The sequence below is a fragment of the Coturnix japonica genome, chromosome 5, assembly GCF_054131305.1.
Source record: "Coturnix japonica strain WE chromosome 5, WE-NBRP24, whole genome shotgun sequence".
Taxonomy (NCBI): domain Eukaryota; kingdom Metazoa; phylum Chordata; class Aves; order Galliformes; family Phasianidae; genus Coturnix; species Coturnix japonica.
Genome location: NC_140667.1, coordinates 5984656 through 6011611, shown reverse-complemented (window position 1 = coordinate 6011611; position 26956 = coordinate 5984656). Strand labels below are relative to the sequence as shown.

At 40.2% G+C, this 26956-nt stretch overlaps 1 long non-coding RNA gene across 2 annotated transcripts in view; it reads right to left on the bottom strand.

Annotated features, from left to right (window-relative positions):
• LOC107314369 (uncharacterized) overlaps positions 1–21315 on the bottom strand; it is a 35293-nt gene extending 13978 nt beyond the window's left edge. Inside the window, exons 1-3 of one of the 2 annotated variants that reach the window (XR_004307545.2) lie at positions 21141–21315; positions 1536–1649; positions 327–1382 (exon numbers count right to left, since the gene is read on the bottom strand). This is a non-coding gene — a long non-coding RNA (uncharacterized LOC107314369). Of the gene's footprint in view, positions 1–326; positions 1383–1535; positions 1650–3014; positions 3153–21140 lie in introns of those variants that run through there. The other variant, XR_014946942.1, reaches the window with a different exon arrangement.
• Positions 21316–26956: the final 5641 nt, after the last annotated feature.

The following is a 26956-nucleotide window of genomic DNA, read 5'->3' as shown; positions in this document are numbered from 1 at the left end:
CATTTGTGACATCAAGAAGAACATGTAATTTCAGAAGCTTTTCAGCATTTACTGGTAGAACCAGTACAAAAACAAACCTAGTACTGATAAGCTATTATTTAACACTCTACTTATACTTCAAAAGGCTACTTAATTAGAAAGATAGAGATCACAGGACATTGTGTGCGCTTTGTTTTTTCATTCTTTGATTTGTTTTTGGTTTTTGTTTTGTTTTGGGAATAAGTAACAGCACCAGGGATGAGTAAGCAGTGCCACCTCAGGCACGCTTCACTAGCTTGCAAGGGATGGGGATACCCACCTAGATCAGCTCATCAGCTCAGACTTACCCTCTCTTTGTCTTCAGCGCCTGGTCACTGCAGATTCCCACCATGCCGTGTTCCACCACCTCAGTAAGGATGGCCACGTCAGCCACTTGGATAGCAACTGACTCTAGCTCTTCAAGGAATATGTCTCAGTTCATCACACAAGAGCACTTCAGGTGTGTTTGTGACACAAACCATGGTTCACATTGGTTCAGTTTACTTCCATTAGGTACATCAATAAGTTTTTATAGGTCCACGACTGACTTAGGCAAATTTCCCAGTTATACATTTCTTCTCGATGGGGAGCTGTTGGCCAAGAGCTCATGAGTGAGCAGTGCACTCTTTCCAAGACAAATGGAGGTTTCTTTGCTGTCCGTGTAGAAATCCAGATGTCAGCAGAGTGTTAGGGTAAGAGCTGGTGATGCAGACACAATTAGCGGACATTGCACCTGCAGACTTGCAGCAGTTATTAGTGTTGCTTAGGAAAAAACGGTCACAAACAGAGATGTCAGACTCTGAGACTCCTTAGAAAATTATGCTGTCAGCAAAAGGCCAGGCAGACCCCTGAGATGGAAGCACGTGCCAGGAGGTTCCTTTTGCTGGGAACGCAGAGTTTTCCCCTCAGGGACTAGGGGTTGGCAGCTGCACACCTGCCTCCCTCTGCAGCTTTCCGAGTGCCTCCCCAGATGGGAATGTTTGCTGGAGATGGCCCATGCTGCTCTGAGCAGCTCCCGGAGCCCTGTGGCTGCTGTCAGGGGAAGGAATAGCAAGTGAAACATGGCATCATTTCATTTCATTGAAAGGAAGTGGATAACACAATGGATAAAACAATGTTTGTAGTCTCCATACATGGATGAATACTGGTGTCTAAAAGCATTCTTTGAATACAGGAGACTAGCAGTAAGCACACAGGAGTTTTTAAATGCTTCCAAACTGCACTGCAACGAATTCCCATCATTTCATCTTGGTTTTTACAGTATCCATCATCATGATACCTAAATTAGTGATGTAGTGCCCCACTCCAAAGACCTCATTCTTGAAATAGTTTGGCTTTTTCACTTTAACACTGAAGGTCTCAACCTGAAAGGCAAAGAGCTTTGCTGAAAATTCCCAAAGCAAGAGAGTACAGAAGCCCTGGAGCCACAAGCACTGCCACAGCCCCAGAGAACAGTCACCATCCATTGTAGCCTGTGTCCTCAGTGGTCAACAAAAGTGAAGGTCCCAAGGAGATACCTGTGTGTTCAGCATCCCATCAGTCAGCTGCTCTGTGCAGGGAACTGGTTCTTCAGTTAAGGTCCTTTAGGCTGCTCTTTCTCTTCCATGACGAGAGAATGGGGAACTTACCACCTGAAAACATGATAAGAAGAGGTGATGGAACTGTGACATTTATCCAGTCACAAATCTTTTAGAGCACTCAACGGAATGTAGCAACGTGAGGTCCTGGTAGCAGCCCAAGGACAGTTATGCATTCAAAGTTAATCCTGAAAGCAAACTGATAAATCATTCCAGGAGTGAGATCAGTGCTCAGGTCTCCTTATGCCTCCAGTGAGCTCTCTGGGTGTTAAGTCTCACTAATGCTTTTCTCTTTCCTTTGGCCCAATAAGACCTGAATCATGTTTTAAAAAGCAGAGAGTTGAAAGGCATCATAAACACCACCTGGTCTGCAGATCTGACCTGATCTGGGATGAGCTGGAATGTTTGGTAATTAAAAGTTAACTCCTTCCTTATGCTTCTGCATCCTCTTCTCCTATGAAGTAAACATTTTAGAAAACATATTGCTTTACTGTGGGCTAAGGAGAGCAAAAAGAAGGGTTGGACATTCGTCCTGTGGTCAGACAGTGAGTGAGCTCTATACTGGTGGGGCACCTTAATACAGTTACAAAACTACATGGAGGGCAATGAAAGAGGGATATTCTGTCACCTAGTCACTTCTCCTTTTGTGAAGCCACACATAACACCAAGTTAATTAAAGCTTCTTCTCCAAGAAAAAGGAATGTTCCATTTGGTAAATTTAGAAACAGCTGGTTAGTTTTATCCATTACTTTTGTGCTAACATCAGTTGAGCTCATTCAGCTCTCTCTTTTTATGGAGCTGTCCTTCCTATGCTACCTGATAGCTACTAATTGCTGCAACTACATTTCTGAATTGCAAATTTTCTGCACTGATAAAAACTTTGATTGCCTGTCAGCTACACATAAGGAAAAGATCACCAGTGCTAAATGAGGTGTTCCACGCTTGGATAATAATGCCTAATGAATTATTCAAAAAAGAATGCTTGAATGAAGCAAACAATTTGAAGGGTTACTAGCAGCCGTAACAGTTCAACAGCCAAAAGAACAAAAGTATCATCCTGAAAATTACACTAATGATTAAAAAATGCGTATTAATTCCACATTTGGAGAAAAAAAGAAATGCCAATCTGATTTTAAAGGTTAATCATTATTTTTTCACTAATGCTCTAATCTCTGGGAAAAACACCCTTTACCAATATTTTGGGACATATAATATTATGACATAACATATTTATATAATTTTCCAGGCATTAACCCGCTCTGCAAATTTCAAATTTCACTGTAAAAACACCAAAAGCCCTGTCTGAAAACCAGCACTGTCCGCAGGATCCTCCCCACTGCTTCCAATGATCATCGGATCAGGCCCATTGACCAACACTGCAGTATCATGCTGGATGCCTGGTAGTCAGGCATCACTGACCTTGTGCGGTGCTCTCAGGCAATGGGCTGTTGGATAATTCACAGCATCTGGATCACTCCAGAATGACTTTGGTGTGGGGAAGACAGAGTCCAGCTCTCACCATCTACTACATGAAAAGATCTGCAAAATGAGAACGCAGGTGGCAGAAACAAAACCCACACATTCAAATTAAAACAAAAGCAATGGCTGTGTTAGCAAAACTGCTAAAATTATTAACTTCTTCCAGACTAGATTTGATCGTAGCTTTAAAAAAAGTGGATGGTGCAGGAAGAAATGCTTTCTCTAAATGCTGCCTGCTAAAGGGAGAAGGATCGAAGGAAAAGAAATCCTTAATAAACCATGAGAATTTCATGGATGTCCGATGCTGACACATTTTCAGCTTTCATAAAAAATATATTTCCACCACTAAAAGCGATAATTTATTATGACAGACTTCTCTGGTTGCCAAAAAAAAAAAAAAAAAAAAAAAAAAAGAAAAAAAAGAAAAATCTGAGACCTAAATCCTAAGGAACATCTCCTGCAAAATACCAGCACTGCATATACACGAAATAAAGCAGCACAACAGCAGCAACATGTTTATGTGCTTTGCTGTTGAAAACCTCCCAACTGTTATGGTTGGAACTCAGCTAGAAAGGACATGCCGTCATTTGCTGAGAGGGATCATAGTGACAATAATACGTTCACTGTGCTAAGGAAGGATTTCTCAGATAGCATTTATTAACATGAAACCCAGTCAACCACTTAGCTACCTCTGCTGCAATTTTACAGCTATAAAGCCTTTGGTATTAGATGCCAATTAGTGATTTTATTATAAAGATGTTCAATGTCAAGATAACACTTCTTCTCATTTCTGGCAGTGACACTGAATGGTGGATAGAAGAAATGACTTCAGGAAAGCTTAGCTGACCATCTGCTTAGGCCTGCTCACTCACTGATGATTAATCCTTTCCCTCGAGGACAATGTCTCCATGTGTTTCTCTTGCTGTCTTTTTAATGTCACAAAAAGAGGTTGATAAACACATTCAAGTCACAATTAAAAAAAACATTTTAACTGACCAGTTGCCACTGATGATATTATCAGACAGTTTTAGTCACTGTTGTAACAATGCGTTTAGTGGTGTTGATGTGAAGTGGAGGTGAAGTTTCCTTAATGTGCCTCCTACCTATTTCTATGTTTAAGTGACATTTAAATGTTTACCTTGATGCTTGTAAACAGGCACTTGGCAAGGGTGCAGGGAAAGGTTTGTTTTCCTGTCACAGAGACAAAATCTATGGAAACAGTATTTGCAGGACAGTGCGGTAGCTGCTTTTTGCCCTTGCTTGGGGTGGGGGAGAAAGGAGAAAGAGGACCAAAAATATAACAGAGGTTTTAAGGAGATTGCAGTGATTCCTTCCAGGCTCATTTAAGTTTCTGCCAAATGCACAACTGATTGTTTTTTCGTTTCATGACAACAGGTTGCAGCACAGTTGTGGGCTCATGAGTCTGGTGAACATACAGGAGTTACCTATGTGCTGGAACATCACAGTGGTGACATGGAAGCTGTTATAATAAAGAACCAAGAAATACTGGGTCCTACCTCTTTTCTCTCATGGCAGACTGCACGAATTTTGCTCCACTTTGGAGGCAAGCTCATGCTCACAACACTTTACAGACCCATCCTGATGAAGTGGTGATTTGCCAGGAACAAACCTTCGCTGACAAATGAGGGAGCCAGCTTTCATGAGGGCTGGCAGTTGCAGAGCTCAGCACCTCTGGCCTCAGATCATATCTTATTTATATTTTCAAATACAGACCTACAGGCCCAATTTCCTGTGCTCAGGGCCTGACCTAACTTTTCATTTATTCCCCTGCCTTATATTGCATAGCACACTTTAATTGCTCCACTTGATCCACACATGCAAATAACAGAACAGTGATTCTTAGCAGTGCCATCACGGAAGCACTATAATTCCCAAGTAGCTGGGCTGATTTATCACCTATCTGATCTTAAGTAAATTCAGCCAGCAGAACAGTTAATGATGATCTGCTAGCAATTGGCTGTAAATACCATTCAACACCTACGAAATTAGTGGTTTCAAGCTCCATGTCTACATCATTATGTTTACTTTTATGAGATCTCTAATTTAGAACATATCAACCTCTCTCAGATGAAACGCACTGAACACCTGATAAGTCAGAAATCAAATAGCCTCAAAGGAAGAAGAATAAGACCTAGTGATCTGAATCCATTTCATTCTTGGGAAGGAATCACGGAGAGGCACTAACTCCCCAGCTCCAGTGATGAATTCAAGCATCTCCACATAGACCACCTCTCAGTTTCCTTTGCCATTTCCAGACCTGTATTTACAATGATTTTCAGTGGGTAGATTAAAGGATGTAGACTACTCTGTGACTTGGTGGCATTTCTATGTCTTCAAAAGTTTTCACGTTAACAAACTTTAAGAATCAAGGCTTTCAGCATCAGTGACATTTGGTGTTTTCCATGAATTTAATTCAGAGAACTACTACTGCTCCTTCTGTGGCTATATGGGATGAAGACTGACATTCTTCAGCACAATCCCTCTGCAAATAGACTACTTTTAATACATCTCTTAATAGCAATTTTGTTCATGAAACTGAGGTAATGGTATGGCCCTGAATTATTCTACTTCTCCTGTCATAACATTACAACTTCACATGCACACATTAAAGAAGGCAAAGTTAAGACAGTCTATCAGAATTACCTGGCAAGGTTATTAAATAGGCTAATATTTAATATAACATCTTTAACAAGAAAATGTAAGGACAATGTTTCAACCTTCCTGTCAAAATGGACACACCACTATTTTATCTTAAATTTGCCACCAAATATTCACTACATAAAAGCTACTTCTCAGTCCAAAATGCCATAGAAATTAAGGTAAGTTGGGACATAAAAGAAGCAAATAAATATTAGGGAGAACATAAGAAGGACAGAAGTTATTACTCAATGAAGGCAGATTTGACTTCTAATTTCATTGACAAGATATGGAGTGGGATTTTCAAAAACCCTGGGGTGACCTGGAAGCACTGTAGACACTGCAGTTAATACATAGGTAGCATCAACCACAACAGATACAAAAGATCAAAATAACACTACTTGATAGTGCAAATTCTCAGCTACAAAACACTATTTTTAAACAGATCCACCACTATAAGCTACGCATTTTTATTAGCATTGAACAAGAGACTGGACTGTCAAGTCCAGTTGTACTTGTAAAAATCTGCACCACTGTTTTACAAGTGTTATGGTAGATGGTTGCTGCTAGGAAGGAACATATTGCCCATGCAGCCCATCTTTCATTGACCTGAACAGATGGAAAACAAAAGATGCCAAATCAGGACTATATGCTGGGTGTGTCAGGACAATGCAGCCAAGATTGGCAGCATGCTCCTCAGTCTTCAAACTGGTATGGAGCCTGGCACGATGAGAGTTAAAAAAGCAGATATGGAAAGAGCAGTCAAGCATGATGTGATAACTCACACCACAGATGGATGGACCTATCTAGTGTAAGCCTAACAGTAACATGACAAGAAGGAAAGAGGAGGCAGCCTGAAGAAAAGGAAAGTACTTGGTATAGCATGAAGGAGATTCTGCAGAAGAATATAGCAAAGGAGGAGAGGTAATTACACAGGTGGGCCTTTAAGATGATTATGTCTGAAGTATTTTTTTCATATGAAGACAGCAGTAATGCGTGCTGGCAGTGTACTGTCTACTTAACCAAAACAGTAAAGGAAAGGACAAAACTTTAAATTTTGCATTGAGAAAAAAGTTGGCTCTTGTAAATGATTTGCTTGGAAATCATCAGGGCATACACATTAACTTTCAGTGGAATTATATAGATGTTTTATACAGGGATAAGAGGAGTAATCCTCACAGATGCTCTCAAGGGATGGTTGCTGACATGGAAAACTATTTTCCCCAATCAAACTTTTATTTTTAATATGAGATGAAGGATCTAAGTCATTTAAGGGTTTTTCTGTTTACCCCTCAAGCTTCCTGGAGGCAAGAAAGAAGCCTCTGTGATCGATAGTATCAAATGATATGAAGAAGCATAGAGCAATACATAATGAACGTACTCTTCTTTAAAGCAAAGACTGTCTTCTAGGTAAGAAGTCTCTTTCTACATCATAACCTACAATTAGTCAAACAGACCGATCTTCCACAGTAGGTAGAGGATAAAAAGACCTGGTTTACCGGAGTTCTTAGAAAATGGAAATTAAACTGCAGGTGGAACCTTGAGCAAAATCTGGATTTGTTGGGTTGCTACAAGTATCAGCTAGTAATAATACATAAGTGCCATTTCATCCTGCGTTCCCTGTTTTACCCGCTTCTTTTCAATGCAGTCATGACAATACCTTCCCAGAGCTGAATGTGGGTGGTAAAACCCATTAACTCCCAGCATATACAATCCATCCTCAAAAAAATTCTGTATTTCAGTACTTCAGATACTTCCACTGAAATCACTTGCGCTCTGTTTTATTCTCCTATCACTGCATGTTCCTCCCACCTAACAAGAACACATTCTTTATCCTAAGAAATTTGACAGGGCAGTAGACAGGATTCTTCCTCTTCACAAATAAAAGCTATCAATTTCTGACAGCTCAGTGATAAACTCTAGTTAAAATTTTATATCTAAAATTTTGTGTCTTAAAACTCTGGAAGCCAAATGATTCAAGAGTCCCAAGGAGACTGCACAAAAATTGAGAAAACAAGAGCATCCAGGCACTCAAAAACATTAGCTCTTACTTCAAACCTATCTGCTAAGTCCATGAGAAGTTCAATTTAAAATGAAATCATAAGCCCAATTGCACTGACAATTGTAGGCGCAGTAGAGCATCTGGCCTATTCTGTTGAACCAGAAATCCATAATTAACAGGATATTTTTTTAAGTGTTGACTCAAAAGCTGTTGAGTCTGCAACTGAATTCTTCTAGCCTGAAACTGAGGAGAAATGAAAACATGCTACAAAGGCATGACTTTCGTTTCTCTTTCTGTATATATTTGATTTGCAAGATGTTTCCAAACCATAAAGAGATGGCTTTGTAAACAAAAGATGCAATATGATCCTGAAAAAGAGGCAATTCCTTGCCTTCACAAAGCAGAGCTCAGATGGTAAAAGAAATGAAGGAAAAACTAAGACAATAGTGACAGATTTTCATAGAGACATTTCAAAATGTTGACATTCAAAGTAAATTCAAAGAGATTAAATGCCTTTGAGTAGTTAAGAAACAAATCACATAGATCTGTCATCTGCATAGCACTGGAAGCTGAAACTAAAACCATCCTGATAACTGAAAAAAACAGGAAGAGAATATTCCATAGAACTAAGGCCACATCCACCAACAGAAAATAAGATGACTAATTCTGATTAGATGTTAATTTTAAGAAGTCACACAGTTAAGCGTGTTATGACAATAACCAAGATGTCAGTGAGGACACACCAGTAACCTGTGGTCATCAGGACAATTCAGGTTGACTGCGTCTGTCCCTCTGCTGTAATGCACTGAAGTACCCCAGTATCCTACCCAAATGTTACAACATAACACTTCCTTTAAAAAACAGTCAGACATACCTTATTTTTCTCCTTTCACTCTGTCACTGCTGGCACCCCTAATTGTCTTTTTAGCCTTTTATCTCACAAATGTCCCTATTTCTTCTCACGTCTGTTTGTACCTGGCAGTACTGGAAAAACAAATAACAAAATGGACAAGAGCAATAAACTTCAACAGGAAGACAATCAAGTACCTAAGCAGGTTCTGTGCTCAGCTTTTAAATTATTTCCCCTCCTGCACAAATTTTCTAGGCTAGCTACCTTGTAGTAAAGGTTGCTTTGTCCAAGTCTTCTAGACTGACTTCACATTTGTTGTCTCGTTATTGAGAACAATGTGCCTTATTTCACATTTCCCAGTAATAAATTTAATTTGCCATGTGTCAGCTCAATTATTGAGCTGATCTAAGGCATGATGAATATTTCTTGCCACTCATTTTGTGCTCAGTATGCATCATTATTTAGTATCATCAGCAAATACAGTGAGTTTACAGTGGGTTCTTCTAGCTAGGTAATTTATTTAAAATCTAACTATGAATTCAGGTATTAAACACTCTTAACTTTTCCCTTTTGAGGACTAGAGATCCCTCAGCAGAGAAAATTAATTTTCTCCCATGTATTACTATACTGTGTTCTTCTCAGTCCCTGTTAGGTTCATCTTCAGAAGCAGCCTGTCATGTAGATCCTTATCAGAGATTTTCTGAAAACCTAGATAAAATATGTCATATGCACTGCAATTATCTACTTTATAACTCCTAAGCTCATTAAAGAGGTCAATTAGTCATTATTGCCTTTTTTAAACCCCTCTGGCAGCCCCAGGTTAGGCTTCGGCTCCTTAATGCAGGCAGTACTCAAACTGAGCAAGTGCTCCCAGGAGCCGAGCACTTCTGCAGTCAGAGCTGAGTACCAGCACTTTTAGAAGGGAAAAAAGGGAAAAAGAAAAGGAAGGTAACTGCCCACTGTTCCACTCATGTATTAAATATTGATGAAAAGACTGAGAAAATAGAGATGAAAATGTAAGGAAATCACATCTGAGAGAAGAAAAAAAGCACAGACAGAACAGGGGGGAAAAGGGGGATGTGAATACTGCAGCGCACTTTTGCAAGCAGAAGCTGAAATTAGCAGGGGGGTTATCTATTTGTAAGCAGAACAAATACAATTAGATGGTCCCCCCGCTAATTTTGGCTTCTGGTTGCACAAGTGTACTGCAGTGCACACACCTTCCTTACCATTTCCTCCTGTTCTGTGCTTTCCAGGTGATATCTACAAAGCAGCAAAGGAGGAGTGCCTCCATTTTAAGCACTGACTGTGAGCTCCTGTCTAGGATGCCTCTCAGCAGTTTGTTAGGAAAACAAGCACACGGATTTTGGATTGTTATTAACAAAACCTTCCTCCCAGCACTGTTGTAGAGTGGTGCATTGCTGGAATAAGCAAGAATTCCACAAATCTCATGGCTGCCTTGCTCTTTCCTCAGTGCCCCACTCCATTTCCCTTGTGGGTCACAAACAAGGTCACATACACACCTGTAAAGATGGGGAAAAAAAAACCCAGCTGAGTAAAGAGGTCAGGAGGGAGAGGGGTGCCCCAGTCCCACCTGAAACTCAGCCTTAGACCATTCTGCAGATTATGCCTTCTCTTTCGACCACAACCCGCTCCCAACTCACTACTGTGATATTCTTTCTGCCATTGCTGTGGTGCAAATTGGAGGAGAAAAATGAAATGGAATAAGAGAATGAAAGAAGGCTATTCCTGCCTCGATCTCATTATCTCTGCTGAAAAAAATGAGCAATCATGGCAGTGAGAAACAAAATCTCTAAGGAGTGCTCACTCCAGGCAGAGAAAGCGACAACAGAGGGAGAGAGAACATTAATATGTGCTTTTCAACCAACTGTGTTCAAATTTACTACTGGACTCTATCTTTCTGTTATTAATTTAGAAGTGTTTCTAGTTTACTCTGTAATTTGTCCTCCACATTTTACTGAATTAGATTTCTATTTTCCTCTTTCATTCTTTTTTCTTAGTTTTGTTTGTCAGAGTTACAGATGATCACATTTGCAAGTTTGCTTTATCTATATTTCACAGTTGCAATCTGGGCTGTCCACTATCTTATTACTGTGTGATAAGTGATAGCTGCTATGACTGCATATGAACTCGTTTTTCTGTGTTCCTTTCATATCCCTTCAAAGTTGGCTCGTCTGAAATAACAAATTGTTTTCTTGCACCTGGCAATTATTAGTTTGGGCTTAACAGTTTTGATTTCTAAGTTAATTTAATGTGTAACCTTATCATAGTTACTCACAGGCCAGGACTCTATTAAGTCAAGTTTATTTTTATTTTCTTTGCCATTAATTGCAGCCTCATTGGGATGTACATATATTGGAATGGACACCATTTACTAACATCCACATCTTACGTGCCTCTCAATTAATGAGGACAACTGCTATACAGAGGCAGGTAACTCACACTAATAGTTCTGATAGTATCTTCTTTGTTTTGTAGTTGTGTTTTATAGCTTTGTGATTAGGTTAACAACAAATATTTCCATATAGAAAAAGCCAGTCTAGCAATGACTATGACAAGTTAATTTACTTATTAATATCTTAATATCAGCGATATACTGAGTTCCTTTTTTTTTCTTTCCAAACTATTCTGCTATTTATGGCCCCGATTCTCCCTTGGAACTTGATAATCATGATGAATCCTATGAAAAGCCACAGGGGCCTTCTCAGAAGCAGGGCTAGGTTAATTTGTAGCCAGCCAAACATCCAAGCAGTTGAGTTACAACAAGCAACAGAACTCAAATTTTCTTTCAGTGCTTCCCAAACTGACATATTGAAAACCTTGGTTCCAAATGACCTAAGGTGCACTGCATCTATTGTTTGTGTTTAAAATCCCTAATGGTCTACAGCTGGAAGGAAGAGTAGATGCTAAGAGATCAATAGTGAAATACAAGAAGCCATTTGCATGGTATCACCAGTAAAAGATAAGCACGTGAACAAACAGGTAAGACAGTAAATTATAAGGAACAAGCTGATGATGCTGGAAGAGAAGACACAGGAGGAGGTTTTTACCTTACAATTGAGTAAATAGCACAGCCACGGGGAAGTGAAATAGTCTGTGCATTTGACCCCACATATCAAGTAGAAAACATTTCCCTTTATGTATTTAAAAGTTACCCTGTTTGTGATGGCATAATATTGGTTTTGGTGGATGGGAGCATATGTTAATATTCTCCTCTGCTCACTTGAAGACCTCCACACCAGAACTGTGAGTAATTAAAAATGTTTCAGTGTTCAGCCCTTTAGACTCAGAAATGCTCAGATCTGCATCTCCAACATACTAAACCCACTGAGTATTCTGTAGAAAAATCCCAAGTCTGGGAATAAATATCCTGTTCTACCAGCTGAATGCCATCATACATGCAGTGCAGCCCATGCCAGGACCAGAGGCATTAAAGGAAACTGCTATGTAAATCAAATGTGGGCTCACGTGCTAGGCAGCATATGTTTCGCTACTGTCAAACCCAAGGGCTCCGTAAAGAACTGAAGTAGATGCTTATCTCACCATCTGAACCTTTTGCACAGATCGTGTCACAGCGCCCACATCAGCAGACAGCTCTGTTGGGAAACGCAGCACCCTTTTTAACACCAGTTTGCCAGCAATCTGAGACTTGCTGGGAGTGGTTTTCTTCCATGCCTGGCAGCCTTGGCTATCTTAAGCTTTCCTAAAGTGACATGCCGGAATCCCCCCCGTGCGTACCTACCTGGAGATACGTGAAGTTCAGTGAATTGTGAACTTTCACAACTGATTTACATGTTCCAGGTTTTAATACCCTCTCAATTCTTAAAAGGAGGACTGTCTTTAGCTGCATTTGACTGAGATTATTCTCGACATGGCCTATTTTTCATGGTACTCATTTATTGTACTTGGTAATTAGCTATATGGCTTCTTTTATTGATTTTTCTCTCTGAGTGTACTTTATTCCCATTCCCTACATGCTGGATGTGGTGTTTAGTGACATCACTTTTGTTTATTCTGCAGTCTGGCATATTTGATAATTCATTCATTTCTTCACATGACATAAATTGGCAATGAATAAACTAAGGTTGGAAATAAAATGGTTTTGGCTGTCAGAGGATGGATAAAAGCTCTGGAAAGGCTGCCCGGTAATAGGAATACTGAGGGCCAAAAACCCAACTGCTTTTTAGATGAAGCTTAATCAGTTTCTGAAAGGGTTTGTAAAAGCTAACAAATTGGCTCTGATAATGAGGAAATGGGTCCCAAAATACAGAATGCCTTTTCCAGGCATATAAGGGATGAGTGTGCACATGTAAGATGACTCATTGTCACACAGTATCACAGCATTATGTGTGTGTGCACAAAGAAAAAAAATAAAATAAAATAAAATTAATCATAGTTTGCTATTTGTAGACCTTATGTTTTTTCATTCCATGGAAAGGCCGGTTCTAACTCTGAACCATTATTGTTTCTCTGGGGGAAATCTGACTCTTAAAAAAGCTAGAGGTACATGCATCCAATTCTTGGTGCAGTGGATACGTATGGTTTCTATGTCTGCACACATTAGCAGGCAACCAGATCCTAATTTCACAATACTTTTCACAAAGATCAGACATCACTGTACTACATGCTTTTTTGGGCACTCAGCTGCAACCTTGCTGTTTGATAACCAAGCTGTCTTTTTTTGGGTTTTCACATTCGTCTGGAGACAGATTTTGGGAGGTTGTCAGATGCACCTATCTGTAACACATTAAGCCTGGAAGCAGTGAAGGAAACACACACAGAGCAAGCATTCCAGCTTCAGCTGATTATTCAAATCCTGATTACCTTCAACAAGAAACACATTAGTGAAGATGTGGAAAAAGGCTCAGTAGCAAGCTCTGGCCATATAACCATTCCTTCTGCAATCAGGAGCTACAGCACGACACTGCATGGGACTGTATTTGTGCAAAGAGCAGACATGCAACACAACTTCCAAGACTCCATCATCTCCATGTGGCTCACACACACCTCACAAAGGGAGAGGGCTCAAGTCTGAGGACCCTACTTATCTACCAGCTCTTTTCCTACGCTCTCTGAACTTCCTTCCAGCTTAGTTTGCAGTCATGGACCTACGACCTCTTTTCTTGGGTAGTAGCTGGTGACAAAATTCAATCTCTGCTCCCTTTTGGTGCATTCTTCAGTTTCTCTATATCTCTAACAGTACTGGAGATGGATGGGAACTACAATAACACAGAAACCATTCAAAATGCATGTCAGCTCAGCAGCAGCAGAGTCTGATAACATCCTCATTTATAACAGCTAGATTATATCTGCAGCCTTTATGCTGAGATTTTGTGCAGTAGAAGACAATCAGTGCCAGGACAGCTACCAAAATCCCCTAAAGTGCCTCAGACCAGAACCCTGTGCCTCATACAAGAAGCCCTAAAGAGAAAGGAAAAACTCTTCCTACCATGCTCTGTGACCATGATGACAGCAGATACGTTGGTTGTGACCATCTGAGAGCAGTCCCATGACATTCACTGTATACCAGCAGGAAGGTGAAAGGCAAACTCAAGCTGCAATAAGCACAAGACCTTGGAGCATCAGCGTTTGAACAAAACAACAAGCTGCTTTCCAGAAACAAGCTCTCCATCACAGCAGACTTGTGATTCCATTTTTCATATTCCATGCTCCACTCACTCAAGTCACAGCCAGCAATGACTTTTCTATTGCTACAAGGGCAAGGGACCATGTTTGAGAAGATGAATGGCATGGGATAGGGCTGAAATTCTCTGCTGCTTACCGATAGGGGTAAAAAGCCAGGAAGGACAGTTATGTAAATACCACTAGCCATTAAAAAAAGTAAAATACACAACATTAAGACAAATAGTTTCAGCACCAAACAGGATCTGTAAAGCTGCTTCTATCTGAAATGGCAATACATGTGTAAGTTTTTGTTTAGTCTTTTTCATTCTCAAACTTAGTTTCACATATTAAACCAGAACTGGAGTTCATCGTGCATGGAAGAAAGAAGTTACCACTCCTTGAGTCTAAGAGAGGGCAAAGGAAGAGGTGTTAAACAAGAAAACAGAGTTTTACTGTGGAGATCTAATCAGGGCCACAGATGAGTCTCTCCAGCCTGAGAGTTTCTAGCTGCCTGGTGGACTGTTGAAAATAAGAATCAGCTCCTGTCACTTAAAGATATTACCATGTCTGGGAATATTCCAGACCCCACATAGTGGGAAACTTTCAAGGTTAAATTTGTTATTATAAATAATCTTAAAACTTTTTCAAGCACTAACCTGAATGCTCCCAGTCAGAACATGCTGGAGCTGACCTTTGTCACTTCTGGCAGGAGGGTTCAGTGAGAATGCAAATGTGACCATCCCACTCCACTCACCAGGCAGCCAACAGATACTAAAATCACCAGATCACTCAGGACTGAGGATAGACCTGAAAATCAATTTAACAACAAACAGCTGCTTATCCCTATTTTGAGTCAACCTATAACACCAGATCTGAAAGAAAACTGGTGTAACTAAACAAGTCAAAGCAACAGTACTTGCAATCTCAGTTTAGTTAATCACAATGACTTTTAAATATTTAATGTTGGAAGTGTGAGAAAAAGGCAGAAATTGAATTGAAACTCAATGTCAAGACATGACAATTCCAGTAATGTAATGTGTTTGCATGATGGACTACTAATAAAATGCTCTATATAATCAGATGTACAATGAAAATGCCTGTAAGTATCTTGTCATGTATTAGATGAAATGTGGAGTATTATTTGGCATCAAAACCAGCTGCTATTCCTTCAGCATCCATCCCACTTGCAGTAGTTTTAGAGATCAACACAAAGGCATAATAGAGAAGAGAAAGAAGAGAATGATAAAGATATGAAAAATGCCTGTTTAATTATGCTCCAGATTTTATCTCTGTCTCATATCAGCTCTCTCCCTTTCCTCTCCAAGAGAAATAACTGGCATATGCGGTATTCTGAAAGTAGATTGACACAAAGGAAGAGAATTGGCCATGTCTCCTGGCATTAATCTCCCTTCACAACAGCCTGTGATTGAGTCAGAGCTATTATTCTCACTTTCAGGTCTGAGTCACTATCAAAAAGGATGCTATTTCTCCAACATCCTTTCCAGCAGGGATATACACTGGCTGGCAGAGATGGTATAGAGCACTTTGAGTCCTACAGAATTTACTTTGGCTCCTGTTTTTGACCTATTCACAGCTCATTCGATGAAAACACAAAACCAAAAGGAGGACAAGGAAATAATATTGCTGCTTCAATTTCCTCATCGTCTACTTTCTTACATCTGTCTCCTTTAATTTACCCCCATGACAGCATCTAAAATGCTATCTTCCTCTGTCACTATAACCACACTGCCTCTTGAAAACCCCTCTCCATTAAATTTTAACTCATCTCCTTTACTCCTTCCATACAAAAAAACCTCAACTCCCATTGCAGCTTCTCTGCTCCTCTGCCTTGTGCTTACACACACCTGAAAAGATCAAGTGGAATCCTTATTCTGTTCTGAACTTGAGATCAGACCACCAGAAATACCCACTCTTACAACTCACACCTGCAGTCATCCTACAGCCCTGCTGCCGAACCCAGCATAGGGCACCTGGTACTCTGAAACATCAGTTCTCACCTTGCACATCATGTCTCACCTTGCACATCGCTTCTGCTCCCTGCCCTCAGCTTCACCTCAGCAAAGTCCAGCACCCCACCCCAATGGCAAACAGAAGCAGGAACAGCCCCGTGTAGGAGGAAGAAGCCCAGAACCACAACAACCTGCACAAGTGAAGAAATGGTACAACTCCTGCATCACTGACCCTGGCTTTAACGTTCCAATCTTTGTTTCCCCTCCAGGTTTTTTCTAAGGTGACTTTTTATTTGGGCGGAGAAGTGGGAGAGGCTTACTTTGGATGGAGTACTTGCTCCCAAACATCCTCTATTTATCTTATTTCATGCTCTTCACTAAAGAACTTGAGTGATTTCTTCAGCCAAATTTCTCGGCTCACCACCTGCTTTCCCTGCAAACACCTGTGGAGATCTGAAGGCAGAACTGTGTCTGTTGTTGCAGCTATGAAAATAATGTAGGACTCACATCATGCTACCCTTATGCTTAGCCCCTCTTTCATCAAACAGAATCCCTGAATCATTTTATTGAACCCTTTCCAGGACCTGTTCCAATTTCTCTGACTTTCTGAACCACAGATATTAGGTGTGACTGGCTGTGGGTCTGGCTGGCAGATGCATTTTAATTTGGATGGTCCACCCAGAATTCATGGGAGCTCATTACATGCAGGAGATCCTGTCACAGTGCCTCTATTAGCAAAAGGATATTCCGCCAACACAACTGGGTGCTGGTCCCCTGGGCACCTGTCCTGAGCCCTGCCACCTCAGCAGCAAAGATACTGATGCTCCAGAATAGAGTCATTTCTAGGAGGCTTTGGACCATCTCTGTACTTTAGGAGCCGAAAAGATGACACCTATTTGTTGTTGTTTGTTTTCACCTTACCTAAAGCTCTTTTCTTGCATCATTTCCTGTCATCTGAAAAAAAAAAGGTTAAGCTACAGCTTAGGTACATTTCTGTGTCTGGACAAATCTCAGAGCCATCACTTAATCCTTCATCCAGCATCACACTTTGCTTAAGTGACTTTTCAGAACTAAGCCGATATGGAACTGACTGTAGTATTTTATTCTCGCTGTGAAATATTCTTCCCCTATGTGACACCAACTAGTCTTGAAATGCTGTAAAAATGCTGACAGAAGAAATACCAGAGAATGGTTTTAAAAAGCTTGTGAAGGATCAGTAGGTCCAGAGGTGGTTTTTTTGGTTTTTTTTTTCCAGCATAGGAACAGCTAGGGGACATTTAAAACCAAACGGAATGAAATCCTAGAGGACACAAAAGATTTAGTGCATTTCAGGGAGTCACCAACATGAAAGGTAGCATATTTTGGTGGAGGCTGGAGGGGACAGGATCTGATGGACAGTATGTCAGCCCCACAGTGGTAACAGGGCAGCGGGGTGGGGGCGGGGGGGCAGGCAGCACTGCTGGAACAAAGGGAAAGCAATGAAATGAGAAAGGTAAATGAAGCGAAGTGTAGCATCAGGCAGAGGCCCCAACATCACAAACACAGTCACAGTGTACAGTCTCATAGATCCCCGGAGTTTTACATTGAAGAGAAGTGACAAAATCATCAGTAGAGAAATGAGAATGACCAGCAGAAGCCTGAGGAGGAACAGTGTGAGAAGAGAGTCAAAAACACTAAAGAGCTGCCTGAGGTTAGTGCTACTGGACTATGATTTATGAAGGGATACATTCAGAACTGCCTCAAAGGTTAAATGTGAGCTTGGACAAGAGAATGAGAAAAGAAAATCTTTAAGAGTCTGTGATACAAGCAAGATACACGGCACACATAGCTCAGCTATCACAACTGAATCCCTGAATGGCAGCTCTTTGCTTTACCATCCTTGAGTGGCATTCTCTGTTATGTCTTTGCTGTTTGAACCCAGATATCTCCACTTACTACAGCACGTGAAACACAAAAAGAAAGGAGCCCAAAAATAAGGCTGTGGAAGGCTCATTAAAATCATACTAGCCTCTCAGGACTTGGATTTCAAATGTAAGCACTAGTCTACATACATGCTTACAGTATGGACGCATGTATGCAGACATAGAAATACATAGATTAGGTTGCATATTCTGCTGCTCATCAGATCTCTTTAAGTACTATTTAGCTGTGTTTTAAAGCTTTTTTTTTTTCTCAGTAATTTATATACAAATGCAAGTAATTCATACAAACATCTCCCACAGTGTCACTTTGGAGACCAAATTGGTACCTCCCACCTCATGGTAAAGTTAGATTTATAAAAGCAACTCTCGTTTGGGCTTTTCCCATGTCCTTACTGCATTCTGGAAGAAGCCATCTGCCTTTCAAAGCAGGTTGTTCCAAGCTTTCTTACCCAGACCCACAAGCCACATTTCCTCCTGTGCATTTGTCCACCTACAGGCTTCAATCTGCACCTCCTGAGGGGTGGAATTTGTGGCCAGTTAGTTTCATTCTGCTCCATCTATAATGATGGGTATTATTCTGCTTTTCATTTGAAACATATAGACATTTTTCGCTTAGCTTTGTTACATGTTTAATTACGACCTTAGGTTCAGGTGGTATAATTTTACTTAAGAGATATGCCAGAACTCAAGTACTGACATCTCCAGGTTTCATAGAAATTGCAGGGATCATAGAAATTTAACTTGATAATTACCTCAGTATTTCAAGTCAGACAATCACTCTATAAAATAATTATGGGTTGTTGTTTATCCAAATTCACTTTGCTACTAGGTTACCATAGGTTACAACATATGATGTTACATTGAAATAGAGGTAGAAATGTATAATATACCCAAATACAAGGCTATTCAACCAGATGTACAAAGAGTGCCAAACGACAAAGAGAGGCACCTCTTCTCCAACATATGAAAGTATAAAAGAGCAAATACCACATTTTCAGTTAAGGGATATTCAGAATTCTTTTCTACTGTCTCTTTAGCCACAGAAATCTCTTTCCCCATGGGACTTCCAAATGCGCAAGGTTCACAGTGGCACAAATAGGAGTAAAAATATCCTTTGCATTCTTCTTGCATGAAATATTCAGTAACTGGCCCTGTATAATCTCCTTACACCAACAGAAGCAGCCAGCATTTCATCATGATTCTTGTCACAATTACTGTGATTTAAACTATAAACTGCAACTTGCTAGGGTTTCTTTCTTCCGTGTTGAAAACAAGAAGCAACTAGCAAAGTCCAAAAGGGGAATATTTTAATATCTCATAATTTGATTAGATTTTGTCTTTGTTCACTTATTTGTTTGGGGTTTTTTTTTGTCCTCAGAAAGCCAATGTTTTTGCATTACCTCTTGCATGTAAAGATGGAGAAAAAAAATTACTTGGCATGATTTCCATCATGTTGATTCTTCTGGGTTCTCAAATATTATGATCCATGGAAAGTCTGGATTCATGCTTACTTCTACTCTTCATTAAGTCAGTTGTAGTTGAATTGCTGGTAGGGCAGGCTGCTGATACAGTAGGTGGGCATGCTGAATAAAATACATACCACAGCTGTACCTGCACTTGTCAGAGAGCCAAGCTGCTTTACGCCAGTCTGTTCTCCACTGCTTCCTGGTCATAGCCCATCTGTTTCTGAATTCATAAAATGCTGAAGAACACAAATATCTGAACCTATTATAGGTAACATGCTTCCATTAAATTCTGATTGTGGAGCTGAGACTCAAATTGGTAATGCATCCCTTTCAGATTTGTCAGTAAAATAGACACCCACTCATAGACATTACAGTTAATTTCAAAGACTTTTCTATGTAGGGACTTCAACACATGGTGCACCTGGGCAGCACTCTTGCAGTTGTGAACAAGATAAGAACCAAAAATAACTACCAAACCAGAGTACGGAGGGTTACTAAGACAGATTAGATAAAAACCTACATATAGGGAGAGGTCCCACAGTAGGAGCACTTACAGGTGAAGCAAGCCAGACAGCTATTAACCTGAAGTTTACCGATAGCTTAAAAGTCTGCATCACTCTTCAGTTGGATTCGATAATGATAGTGCAGGCAAAGACGATGGAATTAATCACACTTTACCTTGTACATATAATCTTTGCACTGGGGGTGAAATGCTCAACTTCGCAAGGTCATTTCCATAAAAACTAAGAATTAGAGGAACTCAGCAGGCTGTCAATAACTGATTTAATAGGAACAGACTTTAAACAGAAAAAGTAGGTGAGGGATCTATCCCCAGGAAATTTGCTGTGAATACCTACAGTACCTATGATTAAACTATCTGTCCTCTGGATGTCATCATTGCTCTTTTTATATGCTGTTGGTTAAAGGTGTATTTATGTAGAAAATAACTGTAGCCCTAAGGAAGCTGGCTTGGGTGCATCATTTTTGGTAGCTCAGTGCATTTCTAATTAGAACTGAATTCACAAGAGCACAGTCCAGATCATTACTATTTATGATAATCTACAATGAACCATTTTCTATAATGTAATGCAAAAAAGGACCCCCCGTGCACATTTCATTTGATGTGAATTCACATCTCTGCTTCAAGAGGCACTTTATGCCTCTTCACAAAAAATTTCCATCTTTCCATATGTGCAGCTGAGACATAGCTGCCAGTCAGCAATCGTGTTTGCAGTATTTGCAAAAATCTTCCTTATAACATGGAATCATTTCCAAAAGAAGGTTTTTGGTTTCTCCAAAAAAGGAAAGCCCCATTACCAACAATATGCCAGAGTAGAAAGGAAATACATTTAGAGTGCACTTCACCGTGGCAAGGACAACCCTGAAAAATTTGGTGGAGAGCGCAGCAAAACAGGGCATTGCAGATATTCACCCTATTTCTATGAGAGCTTTTTTAAGATATAACAGTGAAAGAGACCAAATAGAAGCAGAGCCTAAGCTAAATCATTCTTCCAGCATGAGGCAGAAGGTTGATTTCAGATCTTCTCAGTACCTTTCCAGTCCAGATGAATCCCAAGACAAGAAGGGGCTCACTGTCCTGGTGCTGTTGAGTCTGCTGGCAGGTGGTACAGACCAAGCTGGTCTCAGCTCACTGGTAGTGCAGGCTGTCACCTGGGCACTTCTCCTGAGCTGTGCCAAATCGCTTTTGGCTGCTGTCAGCATCCCTCCTGAAACAGCAGAAACAGTGTCAATTTCAGCAGCATAGGGACCACTCTGGAAATCTTAGAAAGATAAGTATGATCTCCTTCTCCCTTCTGTGTGCTCATTGAACACTGAGTGTTGTCAGAGAGCTACTATGCATCAAAAATAACAAAAACATCACTTCTGCAGAGGAATTATCAACTTTCTGAGAAAGAAGCTGCCTGAGTGGTACAAGGCAATGCTCAACATATTCCTTCCTAGCAATAAGCATTCTCCTCTCACAAGATCAATCTGAATCACAGTTTGCACAGGAGCAGAAGGACAGGAGTCCCATTGCCAGCTTCATCCAAAGATTGGTTAGGTGTCATTGAGGAAACTGCTTATGCTTAGGTCTGCAGAAAGAAACTAAACTGAACTTTGTGAGATGCAGAGATGACATCTCACAAAACTCTGAGCTCCTGGTCAGCCAAGCAAAGAGGCACTTAGAGTCCGTCAGTTTCCCACACGCTTCATAGGGACACTGAGAGATTCTGCCCTTAGAGAAGGACCAAACAGTCTGCAAACATCTCACTGGGTGCCACAGAGTCAAGCCCATCTTGCATACCCGACATAGAAGGGCTGTGTCAGTTCATTCCTTACAGTTGGTATAGCATTTCGCAGAGAAGTATGAAGCAATGTTATTAGAGATGCGGGCTGGGTTGCTCAGTCTATTGTTCTTAAGCTTCCCCTGGTGATGCAAAAACATAGCTAGAAAAATAACTTTGATGTGCTGCCCCATTTCAACGCTGGAGTTTTGCCTTGCATGTTAATGTGTATGTTTTCATGCCTCAGCTACACTAACTGTACTCCTTTCCTTTTTCTATTTATTTTGGAAGCAATATATGTTTACTAAATCAGTTGAAAAGTGTTAATGATCAGTTCACAGAATACTAATGTGGATTCAAATTACTTTCACATGAATCAAGACAAATTAAAAAATACTATTTGATCATAAACTGCTTGAATCCTTCTCATAAGAATTCCAATATCTCAGAATAAAGATTCCTTCTTTTCACGTTGTTAATATCTCATTAGAAATCTGAATTGATCAAGAAGGTGTAGGGACAAGAATGTGTGGATTATCTCTGGTTCTAGCAACAGAGAAGCGTGAAATAAACCCTCTGTATATGTATACACATGTGGCAGGAGGAATATATCCAAACTGTTTGCCCTAAAAGCCATGTCTCTTCCATAGTCCTGAAAAAGTAAGAGATGTGAAAGAGTTGTGACATAGGTACACCTAACCCCTGCTTGCAGCATATTTTTCTGCCCTGAGAAACAGATACGAAGTCTAAAGACTGGTAAACCTACATGGCAAAATGGTTCCAGCATAAATTTGTATTTCCAGAAAATTCCCTAAATTTCCCTAAATTCCCTACATTTTATCCTCCTAAGATGAATGGATTTCAGTGACAATTCAGGTTTATCCTGTCTTGATCAGGGACAAAGTTGCATTTCACAATGGCTTTTCAACTATGTCCTATTTTCTCGTGGAACCAACTTCTAAACCATCAAGTTCCCACAAGTTCTACTGCAGGAGGGTTAACCCAGTTGAGTTACCTTCGCTGCAGAAATGAAGACAACTCAGCCATTGCAGTAATCATCCCATTTGGAAGCAGTCTACTAGCTAAGGTCATATATGCCATGCTCACCAGCTATACCTGCACAGCACACAGGCGACAAAGAATGCTGGGGGCTCACTACCTCCCTGAGCACTGAAGCTGTGCAAGCAGAGCAGCCTGCAGTGCAGACCAGCACTGGGCACTATGACCCCTACTTTCTCTCACAGCAGGCCGATAGCTTATGGTAATAATGCTAATCTCCCAAGCTGCCCTGTAAACTGACTCATGAGGAGTTAGTGGACACTAAGTACTCCTCTCCTTGCCCACATTTTCCTTACTCATGAAAGAATGAATGCTGGCACAACATAACCTTTGTCCCAGTTGTGATTTAGGAATGTAATGAAGGATGTAAAGCAGGGTTTAGCTCCTCCACTACTACCCTGCAGAATCAGGTAGAACATTCAGCTGTTCCTTTACTCTTAGTTTTTTATGCAAAAATGTAACTATCGTAGATATTTTATGCAAGGAAATTAAGACTCATCTAAGAAACTATCAGAAGGAATAGGCTCTCCAACCTATTCTATTTCATTCAAGATAATTTTATCCAACCAATTTTTAACAAATTTAAAACATTGCCCATATCTACTTTGGCTATGAGGCACTGGTAATCAAGTCAAGCACCATTGACTATGAGAATAGTGAACTGTAGAAAATGACTTCTCAGCATTATGTAGTGTCACAGCACAATTTAAATAACACATTCATTATTCAAGGTTTCGTAATTCGTACATATAGAAATAGATATAGAGAGCTAAAAGAGGCTTTCAAGATTTCAACAGTTAAATAAATAAGCAACCAGTATCATCACAAGTGCTTTGTACACTCTTCAAATATCTTATAGATTGTTGGAAAGTCCTTCCAAAAGTAAATCTGATAATATGAAGTGCTAATAAAGGACGAGAGATGCAGATACAGTAGAAACATCTAGTGCATACTTACACCACTTTTAAATGAATGAACAGAAGACTTGAGAGAAACTGTGCAGTCTGTGTGGGAATATCAGACATTATCATGCTGATGTACAATAGGGCTCTTACGACTGCGATTACAGAAATCTAACACTAAAGTCACGCTCTCTTCTGTAATTTCAGTAGATGTCAGTATTTGTTTCTGTGCAAGGCAGAATTTATTGCAGAGGTTGCTGACTTGATTTTTATAAGCATTTAGAAGATTTCAAAGGGAAATTGTTGCAATTGCATTCTATCTGACAATTCTGGTAGGAGTACAGGTGAGAAAGAACTTTATAGTTTTTTTTCATGGTACCCAGACCAGTTTCATATAATTTCCTGTAACTCAGCAATTTCAGACTATACTTAGATGCAAGTTGTGAAATATAACGTGATGTAACTCCTTATATATAGATAAAATGTACAGAGATAAAATAACCAGAGCTGTTTATAAATCACTTTTGAGAAATCTACCAATCTGATATTTGTCTGCACATTTTTTAAGAGGCCTTCCCTGTAACTCCTTTACTCCCTTTTATTCCTTCATAACACATTCAAATTTACTCTGTAACTTTGCCTTTGCCTTGCTGTCATGCTCTGTCCCGTACCAAAAACACCCTCTCTTTCTTAGTTTTTCTCAGTGTTAGCAAGTTATGGAAGCATTAGTCCAATCCTCAGGCATTTCCACTCTTCATGGCAATCCCATGTGTATAGCTTTCTTTTTATGCTGATCACTTCTCCATATGCAATCCTTCCTCATTCACAGCTAAGGAGGAGATATTTTGTATTTACCAAAGGATAAGAACACACAAACTGTCCCTAGTGCCCTGTAAGCTCCTCCTGCAGCCAGAATTACGAGCATGCTGTATAAAGCACTTCACCTAGAAGGCACCAACACCCTTTATGCCTTAAGGCTGATGGAAACTGGCTCTCCTGAAGTCGGCTGAACTGCACAAAGTTGCAGTGGGTTCGGTTACCTGGCTGTTAAAAATGATCACCAGGCCACATCACTCATTTACTGAGCACACTGTATGAATCTCTGCCTGAATCTGTGTCGCTCTTTTGGAGAGCTAGCTATGTACACGAGCATGTAGGTCAGGCCAAAATTCATCCTTGCCCAGTGTTCTGTCTTTGGGCTATTAGCAGGAGTTCATAAAGAATAAGAAACAGGACAAATCAGAAAGCTTTCTGCATACTCCCTCAGCTTCTAGCAATCAGATGCTTAGATGACTTTCCAAACTAGGGCTTGCCAGAGTACCATCATGCTAATAATCCCCCATGGACCTCATGTCAGTACTACATCTCATTTTTTTGAACTCATAACATCCTGTGGAATGAGGTCCACAAAATAATTATGCCCTGCATGACAAAAGTTTGCTTTAAATTCCCTGTGTGGCTGTACCATCAGAACCCCCTTAGGTCCTGTTTCGTCAGAAACAATGCATTAGTCACTCGTTAATCACTTTCTCCATGACACTCATTACTGTGCACGTCTCTGTCTTTTCCCCCTTAGTGGATCCTCTGAAGGCTCTTAGATTATTTACTCTCTCCATATCATCTTCCCCTGTACCCTCCCTAGTTCTGTCTCTTCGAAACACAACATCAAATACAAGATCCGAGATGAGGGCACAGGAGCAGGCTGTGCAGTATAGATTCTAGTGGTCTGATGTGAGTGGTCTGTCACATAATTGAACTTTACCTTAGCCAGCCTTAGAATAAAAATCAATATAACAATTAAAACAGCATTGGGTAACAAAAGGTACTAGTAATAAATAGACTGGTTTCTTAAGGAATAACCTGAAACACCACCAACAAAAAAACATAAATTAAAAAGACAAAAGAAAAAAGGAAGAAGACAAGTGTTTCTCAAACTAAACAGTCAGATCTTTTCCCCAACATCTGCTGATAAAAGCCTCTTTGCTCCAGGAAGAAATTCTCAAAGAAGTTTACCACTTCAGGGGAATGAGAAATAAAGGGAAATGCAGAGCTGACTCCTGAGGTCTCTGTGATGAAGCAGACAATTTCATCTGCTCTGCTATTGACCCCTTGAACAAGGTTTCAGAAAATCCATGCATTTAAGAAACACTACATGACAGCTTATTACTTGCTAGAACGGTCACTTATCTCTGGCTACAAGTGACTCAGCTGAACAAATACCTTCTCATATATTATCATGTGTCTGTTAGCAACAAAATTGGTTTTCTTATGCATAGTCAGCATTACACTTTATATTTTCCAAAGGCAAAAACTAAGGTACACTTAGCCTGAAAAGCTCAGCATCTGAATACTATCCTTTTAGATGCAGCTGTACCTCTGGAATGTGCCATAGCACTTACATGAGCAGCTGGGCTTCTCAGTGGTGCTAACTTTGTGTTAGCAAATTCTTGCTATTCCTTTAATTTATAGGAGAACTGAAGCATCTCTTTACAAGGAGAAACCAGGTTTGCAGTCACAATTAGCCAATGGGAGGCAAAATCCTATCAAGACTACAACCATCTGCAAATGGTCCAGCCTCAGCACAGCATACATGGCCACTAAAAGCCTTGTCCTCATTGTGGTTTTCATCTTCTCTTCTTTCCTAGCAAAACAAAACTTCTGCATTCAAAAAGTAGCTGATTCAACATTGAGCCTATTTCAGTGGGATCTGGAACTGCCCTCTTCAAACTACCCTTGAGAATCTGTACCCTTAAGGACCCTTAATGAGTTAAGCAAGCAGGATTTGTCTGGTGCACAAACCACGTGCAGGTGACTGAGATCCAAACTGTCAATAGTTGTGCAAGAGTGTACACCCAGGTATCATGCTCAGTGTAACTGAAAGCATTGCTGCTTCTTTGATCTTTTAAATCAGTGTATATTTGGATAGTCTTCGAGGAAACGTTAATATGCCAAGGCTTCTCTGCTATCATTAAGAAAACACTGAACAGGTTAAGCAGGCATCTCTTGTTCTGCTGGCTTTACTCTTCTAAAAGCTCTTCTGTCAATTGACAAGTAGCTGTCGCAAACACCATGAAATATGTATGTGAAAGTAACTCATTTACCCAGACATTGGAATAGAAATG